Here is a 14,915-nt window from a genome sequence, read left to right on the forward strand (position 1 = left end):
AAAGTAAACTGGTTGCTGTCTTTTCAGTTTGCCTGTTTGTTCTTTTTTCCTCTCCAAGCTTTTTATAAATCAGTTTTTCTGGCCCACCCATTTTTATATTGGCCTACGCCACTGGAGTAAAGCCTTATAATATGAGAAACTGTGTAGCATTCAGATACATCATGCAACCCTAAAGTAATTTCCTGTGGTGAGTCAGGCAGGGCAGAGTGTGAAGGGGTGGGTGGGTGGTGGGATTAATAGACTAAGCAACAACTGATTCAAGTGTTGTTCAGCCTACTGTAGATAACACTGAAATGTCACACCATGAATACAAAATGAAAATAATCATAAACAGTCTGATTTGATCACCTGTTTCAGCCTCAACAACATAAACTGGTCCTTATTGTATGAAGAATTCTGGTGTTTATGAGTTACATTTTAATGTCGATGCACCTGTAATGTGGCACACGGGAAACGTATTGGTGATCTCTACACATCTCTGCCTCCGGTGAGCATGATGTTTTAAAAGATGCTTAAAAAACGGAGTATTTATTCAAAGAAGAATGAATGGATGTATTGTGTGTGTTGTGTATAAATTTGCACTCAGTCATTTAGAAACACCCGAGGAGAGAAATCAGTCCTTCTCAAATCAATGGCAGCACAGTGAGATTGATTGTGCTCAGACTGATCGCTATTGGATCATCAGTTTGAGAGCGAGGTTTTTAATGGTTTCTTCGATGGGCTGGTAATGATCTGAACCACACGTGGTAAAAGGCAGATCCATCACCTGTAAAGATCAGACTCACTGTTGGTGTGAAAGATGAAAAATGTTGGTTTTTGAAGGAATAGGTGATGGAGAAGAGTAGGGGGGAGAAAGAGCCGCAGCAGGGATGAGCAGTCAGCGGTCAAATGCTTGAACTGGCAAGTGAAGTTGAGGTGAGAAACTGCCACAGATAGTCAGAGCGGAGGAAGACAATCATCTTCTGTACATCTCCCCTTCCTCTTCATCCTCTCATTTGTTTTCCCAGAACTTCTCTCTCAGTCACATGACATCTACTGCATGACCTTTCCAGGGTCACAGAAATAATCAGCGCTGAATCATTGACCTTTAACTTCCTTAATACAGGTTGGGATCTCAAATGCAATCTTTCCTACTGTGGCACTGACTGTAAATTCTCCTCAGTAAAGGTTCGAAACAAGTCAAATATGAAATGTGAAATGAATGAACCTGAAATGGAGTTTAATTAAAGATAAAATGTCAGTTTAAAAAGTGAAAACTGTAGGATAATGGAACATAGAGTATGTACACAAGGACTCTTTCTTAGAAAAAAATCAGCTGTGCTTTCGACCAATGAGTTATAAACAAAGCACGGCACAGAGATGAGCGAGACAACAACTCAAATATCAGCTTAACCACAGCTTCAGAAGATATTTATCCCATATAAACCAGAGAAATGTAGGAAGTTTTCTCTGGTTCAAGAGAGATTTAAATGTCTGCTGTAGATACATCATTTTCTTACTTCCATGCAGTAAACTTCAGTGATGCTTCCAGACTGTCCTTAAATGCACTTCATTTCAGCACACTTAGGTCATATTAAGACCAAATCAGCTACATACATCGGCTGTACGCTACACTGCCTGATTTGATCTGAATACAGCCTTACAGTACTTTAAAAATTAATGTGTATAAAATCATGACAGCCTAACAAAAGCACAGATGTGTATACCCTGCAGTATGCTCTTCTCTTTTAGCTCAGCTTCTCGCTGTGTATTTTTGGTAGTATTCAGTATTCACATCTCATGCCTTGTGGCACTGGTAAAAAGAGTATTCATGTATTTGACTATGTTAAGTCAAGGACTCCAGGGGCAAACAGCAGGACACTTCATACACTGAGGAGAATCTCAAAGAGACTTTCTATCAGGGCACACTGGTACTCATACACACATACTGTATGCCTGCATACACAGTGGTGAATATTAGCAGTATTTAAGCATGACAAGCAGTGTGAGCAGTGCTGTAAGCTGAACACTGACTTGGATGGAGCAAATGTGAGATCATATGATGCATTTAAGGTAACAAAGTAAATTTGTAAAAAGTATTTCTCATATTTTTTTAGATGTTAATGATTCTGTGTTCATGCAACATTCATGAAAATAAAGAATTAGATTGAAATTAGTTAAAATTTTGAGGAATCAAGTTGAAGTGAGAGAGAAGAAACAGATGGAAGCACACGCTCTGACCGCACAGCTTTTAAAATGCCATCAGCCATCAGCTGGGTCTCTGTGCTGCAAATGTGTGCGTGCGTGTGTGTGTGCACATGTGCAGGTGTGTGGACATGTCTCACCAGCTGACATCAGTGTATGTCAGATGGTACCTGCACAACTTGTGCACTTTGAAGGGATAAACAGGTTGTTTTCTGCACAGACAAATGGAGAGGATGTGAGATGTGTGAAGAGGATGCAGAGAATGAATGTGCGCACAATTTCAATCTCGCTCTGAGTCTCTAACACTGAATTTTAATGTGGAGCACTTGTTTGTGTTTGTTCTCTGCAGCCTCACTCTGACACAACGCTATTTACATTTCAATAGTATCTTGTTATTAAAAGTTTTACTTTATTATTCAGCTGATTGTTTAATCATCCTTCTTAATAAGTAAGATTAAAAATATCACAATAATAATTTAAGAAAAATACATAAATGTCAATAAATATGTGTAAATACACACGACTGTATCTGCATTTTCATGTGGAAACACAGCTCTCAGTAGCCAGTCTAGTAGCCAACATGGCTCTGAGGAGCTCAGCTGCCCTACCTTTTACCCGCTGCCTCTGACGTCAGAGGGCGCGGACATTTTGTGAGCAAAGTCAAGTGTGATGCAATGAGGCAGGAAGTTGAGTGACTTAACCATCACATTAAAAGCGATCAGAAGATTAAAAACAAAGAACATGTTTAAAATCTTGATATTATTATACTGTTAACTTTAAATTTAAAAAATCTGCATGATCGAAAATAATAATTAACAATACGATAACATATCATATTACCCTCAGTTAGCATGTACTAGCCTACAGTGAGGACTGAAACTGTCCATTTATAATCTGAAATGGCTAATCTATACTAACAGGCAAAATTCTTAATGAAACTGGTTTGTCATTAAAATTCATAATAGATTAAATAAGGATATTAATTAACTGTCGCTTAACAACTGATGTTCTTGAGGGACAGGAAGTGATAAATTTCCCACAATCCTTTCCCCAAATGTTTTCGTTTTCCCAGTTTTAGTTCAGAAATTGTTCATTGTTTTGCCATTTAAAAATGTGTCTGAGTAGATGAAGGTTGGTGTTGAGTTGTGTTGTTGTGATATTTTCTGGAATAATTGGAAGCTGCAAATTGTAATAGTCTGACAGCTGCGGTAATCAGAATCAGAACCATGTGTTGGCCGCGTATGTTTACACATACAAGGAATCTGACTCCGGTTTAGTGGCTCTCAAAGAACTTACACAAAAAAACAACACAACAATCTTCAGAAAGATGGACAAGGAATGACTAGATACATGTGAAACTGTTTCTATGAACAGTAAACAGGATATAAATAGTGCAAAAAGAGTAAAGAGTGCTGATAAATATTAAATGGTTAAAAAATGAGGTTACTTTATATACATATAATAGGTGTACAGTATATACAGCCTGTTCAGATATACAGTAGTGAGTGAAATGTATTGAACAGTAATGCTCACTCAACATGTCTTTACAATATTTATATGGTTTTGTTGTATTAAACACTGTGTGACAGGCTGCAGTGACCAAAACTACAAATTAATACTGAATGGAATGATATATTATTTTGTAAAACACTAACAGGAAGTGTGTAACTTGTAAACCCGATCGGTTTAACACTCGGTGTGTTTCCACCGGGGACAGTCCCGTTAAGCGGAGCGGCAGAGCGGACAGACATTTTCAACCTGAGTCCAAACAAACACAGCAAAATAAAAAGAAGAGGAAGAGCAGAAGAAACTTGCTGAGGTGGGTCAGACTCATTTGTTTTTCTTTGTTTTCCACCGGTTGAATAATAAAATCAGTTAAAGTTTGAATTATTGATTAAAAATGTAGTTTTAAAGTCGCACTGCTTATTTATTACAAAGCCCATGAAGTCACATGCAAAGGGAAAATCATTATAATGCTCCTGTGCTGTTGCTGTGGTGTGTGAAGCGCATCGGTACATGTTTATACGAGGAAAGGAACCAACTTTTGAGTGATTTTCCGTTTCAACTGATAGTCTGGATCGCAGTTTCCGTGCTAAATAGCCTGTATCTCAGGATTAAAGTGGTTGATAGTTGTAAGGATTAAATTAGAGGATCGTTCAGCAGCTGTGAAGTAGTTTTCTCGTGTTTCAGAGGGCTCGGCTGGAGGCGGAGGGCTTATAAGCGTCTTGCAGAATGAATCGAGTTCAGCACCGCGGACAGCTCCGGAGCTCTCTGACATACACAAGTCAACCTGCAGGCGCACAGTAACATTCAGTGTGTTCAAATCACAGCGGAAACAACCACATTTATCTGAATGTTCTCCTTAAACAAGCGGGAGGATATTTAGGAAGTTTATCTGGCTGCGAAGCAAAGCAGAGAAATCAGGTTTTTCGACTAAAATGATGCCTGAGACAAGCTGACCTGCAGTGGAAACTAGTAAATGATCTCATCTATGTTGTCATATCTTTGATAGAGAAGAGATGTTCAGCTGGACACTATTTTGTGTTTTGTGGTGGAGAAGGCTAATTCTATCTATCTATCTATCTATCTATCTATCTATCTATCTATCTATGCAACATCTATCTTGTTGGGGAGCTTTGTGGAAAGTTAAGGAACTGTTGTTGTTGTTTGACAAAGACTCTAAGATTCTGGCAACAGTTTTGTTCCTGTGTTTCAGCTGCGGGTTGATGAAGTTGAGGTTGTACTCAAGGCAGGACTTGACAAAAAAAAAAAACCCAAAAAAACAACAAAATGAAGTGAAATTATTTTATCAAGAACTGCATGATTCTAGAAATGAATTGCACCTTCATTCCAGATAAAATCACATTATACAAACTCTCTGCTCCCTCTGTCCTGCTTCTGTACCTGTTGTAATGTCAGTGAGGACAAAGAGCTCAGGCCAAGCAGATCTTAAGCAGATCAACACATGTGTGTTGTCTCTGTTTGGCAGCCTGGTTTTGTTTGTAAGCGGGAGTAAACAGACAGATATTTCAATGAGAGGAAGTGACCACAAAGCATCTGACATATGCTGCAAGTGTGTTATGATTCTTTTGTCTAGTGAGACAAAATAAAAAAGGAAGACTTCTCTATTATTCTTTCTTATTATTATTTCTGCTCCAGTTTTAGTTTGTGAAGAGGACACAACTCTAAATTAAATCAGCTTTTAACTAGCTGTGCAGTGTGAACAGCTCTGTTCTATAAACTGCTTGTTGAAATGATGGTTTATTTAAGCTGCAGGTGAAACAGGTGTTTTTACTGATTCTTTGGCTGAAATGTTATGATGAACAAGAGCCCCGGGTGAGAAAACAGTTCCTGCTTTGACTGGCACAACCCTTCCATCCCCGCTCTCTCCCTCCCTCCCTCCCTCCCTCCCAGCACCCATCACTCACCACTCCGTCACCCTGCTCACAAAAAGATGAGAAATCACCACCAGCCTCCAGCTCAGTCCTGCTGCATCTGTGGAAAAACACACAGGCACACACACACACACATGATAACACACTCTTTGTCTTGTCTCTTTCCAACCACAGCCAGGTGTATTACTCTTATTATTCATAGTTCTTTTTGTGCCGCTCTCCTCGTTGAATTTCAATGTAATCTGCTATAAAAGACGCTAGATAGTAGATAAACAGTAATATCCAAGAATACACTGTGATCACAATCTTGTTTTTCAGTGTGTGTTGCTCACATATTAGGTTTCAGCGGTAAAAACTGGCAGGGAGATCGCATTCGCAGTCCGTTCTTGGCAGCTGCTGCCTTCTTTAGCCTGTGGGATTTTTAAATACAGATTTATTTTGGACACACACTCCGTTCAAACCTGTTGATGTTTGGATGGCACATCATTTAACAAAATAGACTTGTTGTAAATGTGACAGTTTGTCGGCTTTAGTCTATTCTGGCTTTTCTGGGAGGAGGGAGAAGCTCCACAGGATGTTTTGGTCTCACCCACACAGTCTGGATTTAGAGTTAAGTCATTTGTGCCACTTGCAGAGGTGTGGACTCGAGTCATATGACTTGAACTCAAGTCACAAATGTAGTGATTTTAAAGCTCACTGAAACAAGAAAGACTTGGAACTGACTTTAAAAGTAACTCGTGAATCTGCTTACACTTTCTTCCTTTGACCCGGAATGACTTGATATCCTCCCAAACAAATATTAAAAATGATGTTTTTTTAAGTGTGCAGCGAATTAATTACATTGAATCAATCAGATGGCAGCCAGTCACATTGAATGAGGAGGAGGGAAAGACCAGCAGACAGACAAATAATGACTTGTTTAGGACTTGAAACACAAAGTTTATCACTTAAGACCAGGACTTTAACACTTACTGTACTCTGTCAGCTTAAAAGACAGCTAAACAGTCATCATTTAGAAGATGTTGACAAAGTTTCTTGCTCTGACCAACCTCTCTTTCATTTCACACACACACACACACACACACACATCTGTTTTCTGATCCTGGTGTTCCATCGACAAAGCAGATCATTTCACATGTTTGGAATTATGATCTGCTCTCCTCCTCTCCTCATCGATTAGGCTGACACGACAGATCTGTAGTAACCTGACGCTCTGTAGGGATGCTCATCAGTCTCTCCCTCTCTTAAGGCAAGGTTAAAGACTTTGATGATCTGAACATAATTTTAAAGTGGTTATGAATGAATTTTGTGAATAACTTTACAGCTTTTTCTCATGTGACACGTGTGTGTGTGTGTGCATACTGCAGTTGCCGTTTTGGTTGCCGACATGTGGAATAAACTTTAATCTTTCACATGTCTTATTTCTTCTCCCTGTGTTTCATATGAATGTGCAGCATGCAGTATGTGTGTATGCACCTATCTATTTTAGTATGTGCTGTATATGTGCCTGTCACCTCTGTTTGTGTGTGTGTGTGTGTGTGTGTGTGTGTGTGTGTGTGTGTGTGTGTGTGTGTGTGTGTGTGTGTGTATAAATGAACAGCATGCACAGAGCAGCATGTTGACAGGTGTCCATTTGAATGTGCGCAAGCCGGAGGAGAGCGGAGAAGAAACAGAGGAAAGGCGGGGGTGGTGGAGAACGTGTGTGTTTGTGCTTGTGTGCTCCAAGTTTAGTGCGTGTTAGTGAGAGCAGAGAGGCTGTGAATGCCAAAGTGAAAGAAAAGGGAAAGCATGTATGAAGAGGGAAAGTAAACGAGAGTGAGAGAGCGAGAGTGGTCCATGTGTTATGCAAGTGTTGTGAGGCACCTCTCTCTCTCTCTCTCTCTCTCTCTCTCTCTCTCTCTCTCTCTCTCTGTGTGTGTGTGTGTGTGTGTGTATTTTGTAGGACTACAGATTAATCCAGTGGGTTTTATCCTCAGTGAATGGGACAGTGGGGCTTTGCAGTGATTATCCCTGCAGGCCTCAGATGATTGCTTTGAATCTCCTGTACGTCCCACTCTACCATGTTTCCCTGCCCGCATATTTGTCCATCTGCACATCGCACATCGTCTGTTCTGCCTCATTTATTGTAAACTTGTTTAGTAAATGTTCCATATCATAACATGTGACATATCTGTAAATCTTAATTTTATAAAGTTACTGTTATTACACTTTAAAACAGTTCAAAACGGTTCCAAAAGCTGTTTTAAAGTATGGTTTAATACGTATTTTCTATCTTTCTGATGGCCCGCTACACCTCAGCACATCTTCCGATCAATAGTTTGCTTTGTCTTCCCGTCCCGTCCATTCCTCTGATTAATCTGCCTGTTTCTCTGCCATAGCTTTCCATCTGTCTGTCTGTCTGTTTGCCCGCCTTTGGATTATATAACCAAGAAATGTCAGAAATGCAATCTGCTCAATCATCCTCGCTCAGCTGAGACAAAAATGGCTGAACCCTGGGAACCTGCCCCCACCGTTTGTTTTGGGTCCCCTAATCCTCCGTCACAGTGAAGGTGTGAAAATCAGGTCTGGGGGCATCTTAAATAGTGCATTTTTTCACTCGCTGCCAGATGGTTAGGTTGTGACCTTGTACCTCTTTGTTCAGCAGCTGAATGATTATGAAATAATAAAGGAAATGTTTTGGCAAATTTGAAGAGTTTTTGAGATAATGACAACTTAGAAGTAGATTATTTGTGGCATTTTACTTCAAAATTAGCACAAAAAGTAATGTTTTTAGGCATCCATATATTTTCCTGGTGAGTGGGCTTTTCCTCCAGATCTCCTCAGTGATTTTCCACGGCAGATTTCTCTCTGTGTGTCCCTCCTGTCTCTCCATAGGGAATGTTATAATTCGCTGAGGCCATATTGACACGGCAGGCGTTGCCACGGGCAGAAACCCAGCTCTGTATGAGGTTTTCTACCTTGTTCTATTCACACTCAAAAACTGTGGTCAACCTGAAATGATTATAAAGCTGTCGTCTGAGCATTAACATCACCCCTGCATTTTGAGTACATCTTTGAATTTATTTTTTGTAACTGAAACAACTATACTAGAATAGTGCTCAGACTATAGTTGCATTCATTAAGACTAGCTAGGACACCCAAGTTGTGTGTGTGTGTGTGTGTGTGTGTGTGTGTGTTTGTGTTTGTGTGTGTGTGTGGCTGTTCATACATGTACATGTATGGTATATTAGCAGTCAGGCGTGAAGTGGTGGGTGTACTGTCTGAATAGTTTAGCCCTCAGGCTCTCATCATGCTCTGTGGCCCGGTCACATCTTGGCAGATGTGTTTACTGCTTATAGGTCAGCATGGAGGTACAATATGTATGTTGTATTTGTGTGTGTGTGTGCAACTGCAATTGCAAATACATTTTACAGGAAATATAATACCACTGAATTACGCTTTCTGTCCACATAATGAGAAAATGTATTTGGCAAGTAACAAAAACGTTGATAATGAATGTACTGTATGAGTAAAATGTTCAGTCATAATGTATTTCATTCTAACAAAGTATAATAGTACAATATCTGCTGATAGTACAGCATTATTAAACTTTATTTATGGTTATGTTTAGGCTCTGGTAGCACTTAGGAAAATCATGGTTTTGGTTTAATACAGAAAAAAGTCTGCAGTGACTTGCAGCATGAGACATGACGTGTTTATTAACCAAATTCAATTTAACCAAAACCACAATCTTTCACTAACTTTAACCAAAATGTTTAACCTAACCACGCGTTTGTTTTGGGATGCAAATCCCCGTCTCCGATGTCAACATCCTGTGTTTTATACGCCCTCCATCCACCCTAAACACCTGCCTCCAAAGCCAGTGCAGAATATAAATCTAGTAATAAGATAATAAAAATCATCTTTTTTATGAAGTACTTTTCAAAACCCATGTTACAAAGTGCTTCACATGGGCAGCAAAAAATGTGGTGCTACATTCATTCAAAACAATGTTGCCTGCAAACATAATACGTTTGCTAACAATTGGGAAAATAATTTAGTAGTATATAAACCTACTTTTTATGAGACATGGGTGGTATGTGTGTACTTCAGTCTGGATCATCGCTCAAGCCAGTTTTTATCCATGCTAGTTAGAGATGCTAGCATGGTTAAGAGCTATTTCATTAATAGACTAATTAATAGAAAAACAGCTACATAACAAACAACCAGTGAATTAAGTTTTGCTTGCTTGCTTCTTGCTTGCTAGATCAATGGAAACTGACACTTGAACAGTGTTAAACTCAAAAAGTTTAGCACTTTGCATTTTAGACCCTAAAATGATCCTGTAACAGAGACGCAGCAGGACATAAACGCAAACAAAGAAACATGAGCTACAGGAAGTGATACACTGCAAAAATCCTGATCCTTCACTGTTGCGTGGACACACTTGATGTAAAATGAAGGTCGTTTGAGAATGAATAACAGCGACATACAGTACCAGTCAAAAGTTTGGACACACTTTCCCATTTACTTCAATGACAAAGTGTGTCCAGACTTTTGACTGGTATTGAAGTGTGTCTTGTCTACATCAGCAGGTGCTCTTATCTCCTGAGTCTATATGACAAGTTTGGTTCTGTATGTTGCTCTGCTCTGTCCTGACCGGTCAGGTTAACAGCAGCTGACAGACTGACAACAGTGAATATGGGCGAGTGTATGTATGAGCGTGTGTCCATGTGTGTTTGCTGTACATGTATTTGTGTGTGTGTAAATGAAAGGTATCAGCCTCCTCATCTTAAGAGCCTCTCTGATGCCGAGATAAGTGTTTTTCCTGGATAACAGTAGGATCCACAGGGTTACACAACTACGTGTGTGTGTGTGTGTGTGTGCGTGTGTGTGTGTGTGATCTGCTGCAGTATATTGATTGCAATAAAAAGCCGAGAGAAGTTGAAAACAATGTACTGCTTTGTTGAGATCCTTCTTAAAATAAAGAAAATTACAAATATCTTCATTTAATTTAGCCTAAATATATGATATAATCTGTATGGCAGAAGGCAAATTTAGTCTTGATGTTGTTCTTATCTCTAGTGACGTAGCCACGTGATTATATGAGTGTGATGAGGAGACTAGAATTGCTATTTGGCCAACAGAGTTAAAGTTAGCAGCGACTGCATGTACTGCTTAGGACAACATAATTAGTTCAAGTATGGACAGTTATTCTTAAAGGTCCCATATTATACACTTTTCCAGTGTTTTATTTGAAGTTTTGATACCCATAAGAAGATATTTGTGTGGTTTTAAGTACCAAAAATCATCTCAATATAGTTTTACATCTCCTCTGTCAAGCTTCTCTCTGGCGCTCTGGCAAGGACAGGGTGTTTTGTGTCTGTCTCATGACCCTGTTCTCTGATTGGCTGATTGAGTGATGCAGGCCAGCTATAGGTAATGGACTGTAGCCTACTGTAGCTAGGTATAACCAGGGCTCTGGGTAAAACTCAATTATTAAATTGCAATGGCCACTGCCGAGAATAATGTTATCCAACCTTAGGAAGGCTATGCAGCGACAAATTTGCTTTCTGACACACCAACAACTGTGCAGTGTTTCCTCCGCAACTGTCCATCCTCTGCTCCGCTCTGTGAGTGTGTGGAAGGGCTAAGCCCCACCCCCAGTGAAACACAGAGAGCAGAGCAGGGGAGAGAAACTAGCACAAACATAAATGACAGCAAAACGCCGTAGAGACTCTCACACTGAGCTGAAATTAAACAAGCGCATATAAATTAGATGAATAACATAAATAGACATATTTTGCTTGTTTCAGGAGGGGTGGGGGTCCCATTGGAGGTGTGGGCCGACCCCGCGAGGCAAACACTGAGTGTATAGTTGTGACATCACGACCTTACAGAAGTCCAAACGGCTCATTTGAAGGCACGGTTTCTGAATATAGGCTGTGTGCATTTCTCCATGGACTGAGCATTTTGATACTTTCACAGTATTTTTATAGCACCTAGAACTGCTTTATAAAAAAATAAAGAAATTAAAATCTCCCTTTCTATAATATGGGACCTTTAAGTGTGTGATGTGAAAGTGATTTAATTCACCAATCCTAGTCTTTTTCCTTTTTTTTTCATTTCTAGAGTTAGTTTTTGTTAACCTACTGCGGGTTGGGAACCCAGATGGTCATAGTCTTATAATTGGAATTTGAAAAATAATAGATACGTACACACACACACACACACGATGTTGACCTCGCCCCATCCAGTGAATAATGAAGCATGGTTCTGCTTTGATGTGGTAAGATGTGAACCTGCCCACACACACCCCTAGACCCACACCAATACGCACACCTACACACAAATACACACACATACACACCCCTTATCTGTCCTGCTGCTGCTCTTCTTCTTGTCCTTGACCCACACACAAATACACACACACAGTAATTCATAGTGTGACATGGTGACTCAATTGTCTCCTCTACTTTCAGTGTAAAAGGACAGGGCCTAGAGAAGCAGAGCCCTTATGATATGACATAATTACAGAGATTATTGTAAAGCTGTTATTATTAAAGCCATAATTATGAAGTTTTAGCTGCAGTCTGGTATACCTACTGGTGTACTAATTATCATGATGAATTCAAGAAGAAATATAGGATAGATGGAAGACAGAAGGTCACATCTCATTTAAATAGAGGAGGGTGATAGAGAATGCTAAATGCTCCTCAAAGATATTTCTACCCTTGCTTCTTTCAAAATCATTAATATCACCTCTTTCACATTCATTGTGTTTCGTGCGATAATACTGAGGTAAGACATGCAAGAATGAGAACAAAACTGCTTCACTGTGTTGAAATCTTTTTAAGCTTTCCATTACAGTTCCTTCATGCATGTTCTCCCCACAGGGTTGAATTGTTATCCTTCCTAAAAACCCATTGACTACCCGGGGTTCACTTTTGTGCCATTCAGTTCTACACAACCAGCTTTGCTCGCAATTATACAAAGAAAAGCAGCATTACAGAAATAGCAATGCTAATTTTCAGTCATACCATGCCCACCGTCTCATTTACCCTTCGTCTCCCTAACTAATCCGCAAAAACAAATGCATGAAAGCGAGGGAAAAGTGCACCAGCTAGATTAGGTTAGTGCTTCTAAACCCGTGAGAAACATGCAACTGAACAACTGACAAGCTGACCTGGTTTCCCTGACTGTGAGATGTACTGCAACCAGAGTGTCCTGATGTCCTATTTCCTTCACAAACATTGTTTATCTCAACAGAACATGGCACTTGATTGATAGCAGTCCTCTAGATTCATAGTTGAGGCAGTTTATCACGACAGCCTGCCAGTCTGCGTGTCTTTGTCTTTTTAATCCCATATCCTCTCCTGAATTAGTGCTGTATGTAGAGGAAGACACTGTAGAAATTCACATGGAAATTTTGCATCTAGTCTGCATTAAATCTACCCGTTGAAGGTGAGTCTTAGAGAGGAGAACTAAATTTGCATTTTTATGCTGACTGTCTTTTGTCTCCTGGATGTTAACAGAATCCAAACCAACTGAAATACTTTATTTGGTACATGCTTTATGTTGATTTAAAAAATGTATGTGGTTTGTCTTTTTAGCAGTGTTCATGAATGCCCCTTGCAGTCATCTGTCTAGATTTACATCCTTTGTTTAACCTTTTGTTGTTGGTGGTTTGGTGGCTGTTCAGTGCTGGATTTTGATGTAAAATGCTTTAACTTGATTAAAATCTATGATATACTGGGAATCTCTGTTGGGCTACGGCTTAAAGCACTGACCATGAACCGAAACATCCCTGGACAGGGCCCTTTGTTGCATGTCACTCCCCATCTTCATCCCCATATTTCCTGTCATCTCTCTTCTGACAGTTATCAATAAAGTAGTCCTGCAACTACCGATTATTTTCATTATTGATTAATCTGTTGATTATTTTCTCAATTAATTAAATTAATTCGTCTTTTCAGTCTATAAAATGTCCACAGACCACAAGCCAAAGATATTCCAGAAACCAGAAAACATTCATGTTTGAGAAGCTTGAACAACAAGAATTTGGGTCAGTTGACTGACTAATCAATTAATTAGCTAATCGTGGCAGCTCTGCAATAAAGGCATTGAAAATGCTCAAAACATAGAACAGTGAACACTGTGCATCCCATTAAGTCATGTGGTGTGACAGAATAGCTTCAAATGTCACCGAAAATGTTGGGATATTTGTTTGCAGATGCCCACAAAAGAGACAAAGGTGTGCTCTTGTAAACTGTTTAGGTGCATGCAGTTTGTTCGATTAAAAACCCTGTCAGGTGTACACTCTAGCTTACTGTTAAATTCTTGGAAAACAACACGTCTTTAATAGGTCATCCTGACCTGACAAGAAGTCCTGCCATCTGCCCCTCCTGTCAATCAAACAGCCCCTTTCTCCTCAACTTGTTGTTGTATCCCACAACATCCTGTTTAAACAGAAAATACATCACATATGTATAGGTCCAATGAAATCAGACACTTCCATAATCATTACATACAGTTGGTGCATTTCAGTACATTAATATATTGAAAACACACACTGCAGATGCTATATGAATGTGTCCAAAGTGTTGAGAAAATCTACAAATTGCAACCTTTATTTGGATCAACAGGTGAAATATTTCCAAAGTAAAATCAAAGCTCTTTCCTCACTGCTTCCTCACTTCATTGTCTTGTTCATACAAACACATACTGCTATTTCAACTGGGTATTCAGAGTGGAGTTTTCCATTTGTGCGCTTTGACAGGATTTCTCTTTGTTGCCTGAAATAGCTTGTCGTTGGATTCTTGCACGATTGGGGCTGTGTGGCTCTGTGTTAATCATGTCAGCCTATGACAGTGCTAATCCATTCCTCTTCTGGAGATATGTGCCAAAACTGTATGCTGCTCTGTTTTACTGCACTGTCTTCACACGCACACACACACACACACACACACACACACACACACACACACACACACATACACACACCATGAAACAGACTTACTTTATCTAATTCAAATGATGAGCCGGTATTCAATGGCATTATAAGAAGATGTGATGATGGATGACATACAAAGTGGGAGGCGAACAACGACAGAAAAGAATGTCCATGAAAAGTAATTCAGGACTTTTTAACCAACAAAAGAAATGACAGCATTAGGAGCCCACATATACAGTAGCAGCTGAACTTTTCCCTGGTTAATGTAAGGGCAGCGCTTTTGTCCGACTATAACACTATACTAGCAGCTATGTGAGGCTGTTAGGGACAGCAGTGTTTTGAGCTAAATGCCAATGTTAGCATGCTAACATGCTGATGTTTAGTAAATCTGATTTTCAACATGT

At 39.6% G+C, this 14,915-nt stretch overlaps 1 protein-coding gene across 2 annotated transcripts in view; it reads left to right on the forward strand.

Moving 5' to 3' along the window:
- Positions 1 to 3,872: 3,872 nt before the first annotated feature.
- LOC122996286 (synaptosomal-associated protein 25-A-like) overlaps positions 3,873 to 14,915 on the forward strand; it is a 38,724-nt gene continuing 27,681 nt past the window's right edge. For both annotated transcript variants that reach the window (XM_044371908.1, XM_044371898.1), the window contains exon 1: positions 3,873 to 4,003. The gene's annotated coding sequence lies outside the window, so the exon portion shown is untranslated. The remainder of the gene's footprint in view (positions 4,004 to 14,915) is intronic.

The sequence above is a fragment of the Thunnus albacares genome, chromosome 1, assembly GCF_914725855.1.
Source record: "Thunnus albacares chromosome 1, fThuAlb1.1, whole genome shotgun sequence".
In the NCBI taxonomy this organism is placed as follows: domain Eukaryota; kingdom Metazoa; phylum Chordata; class Actinopteri; order Scombriformes; family Scombridae; genus Thunnus; species Thunnus albacares.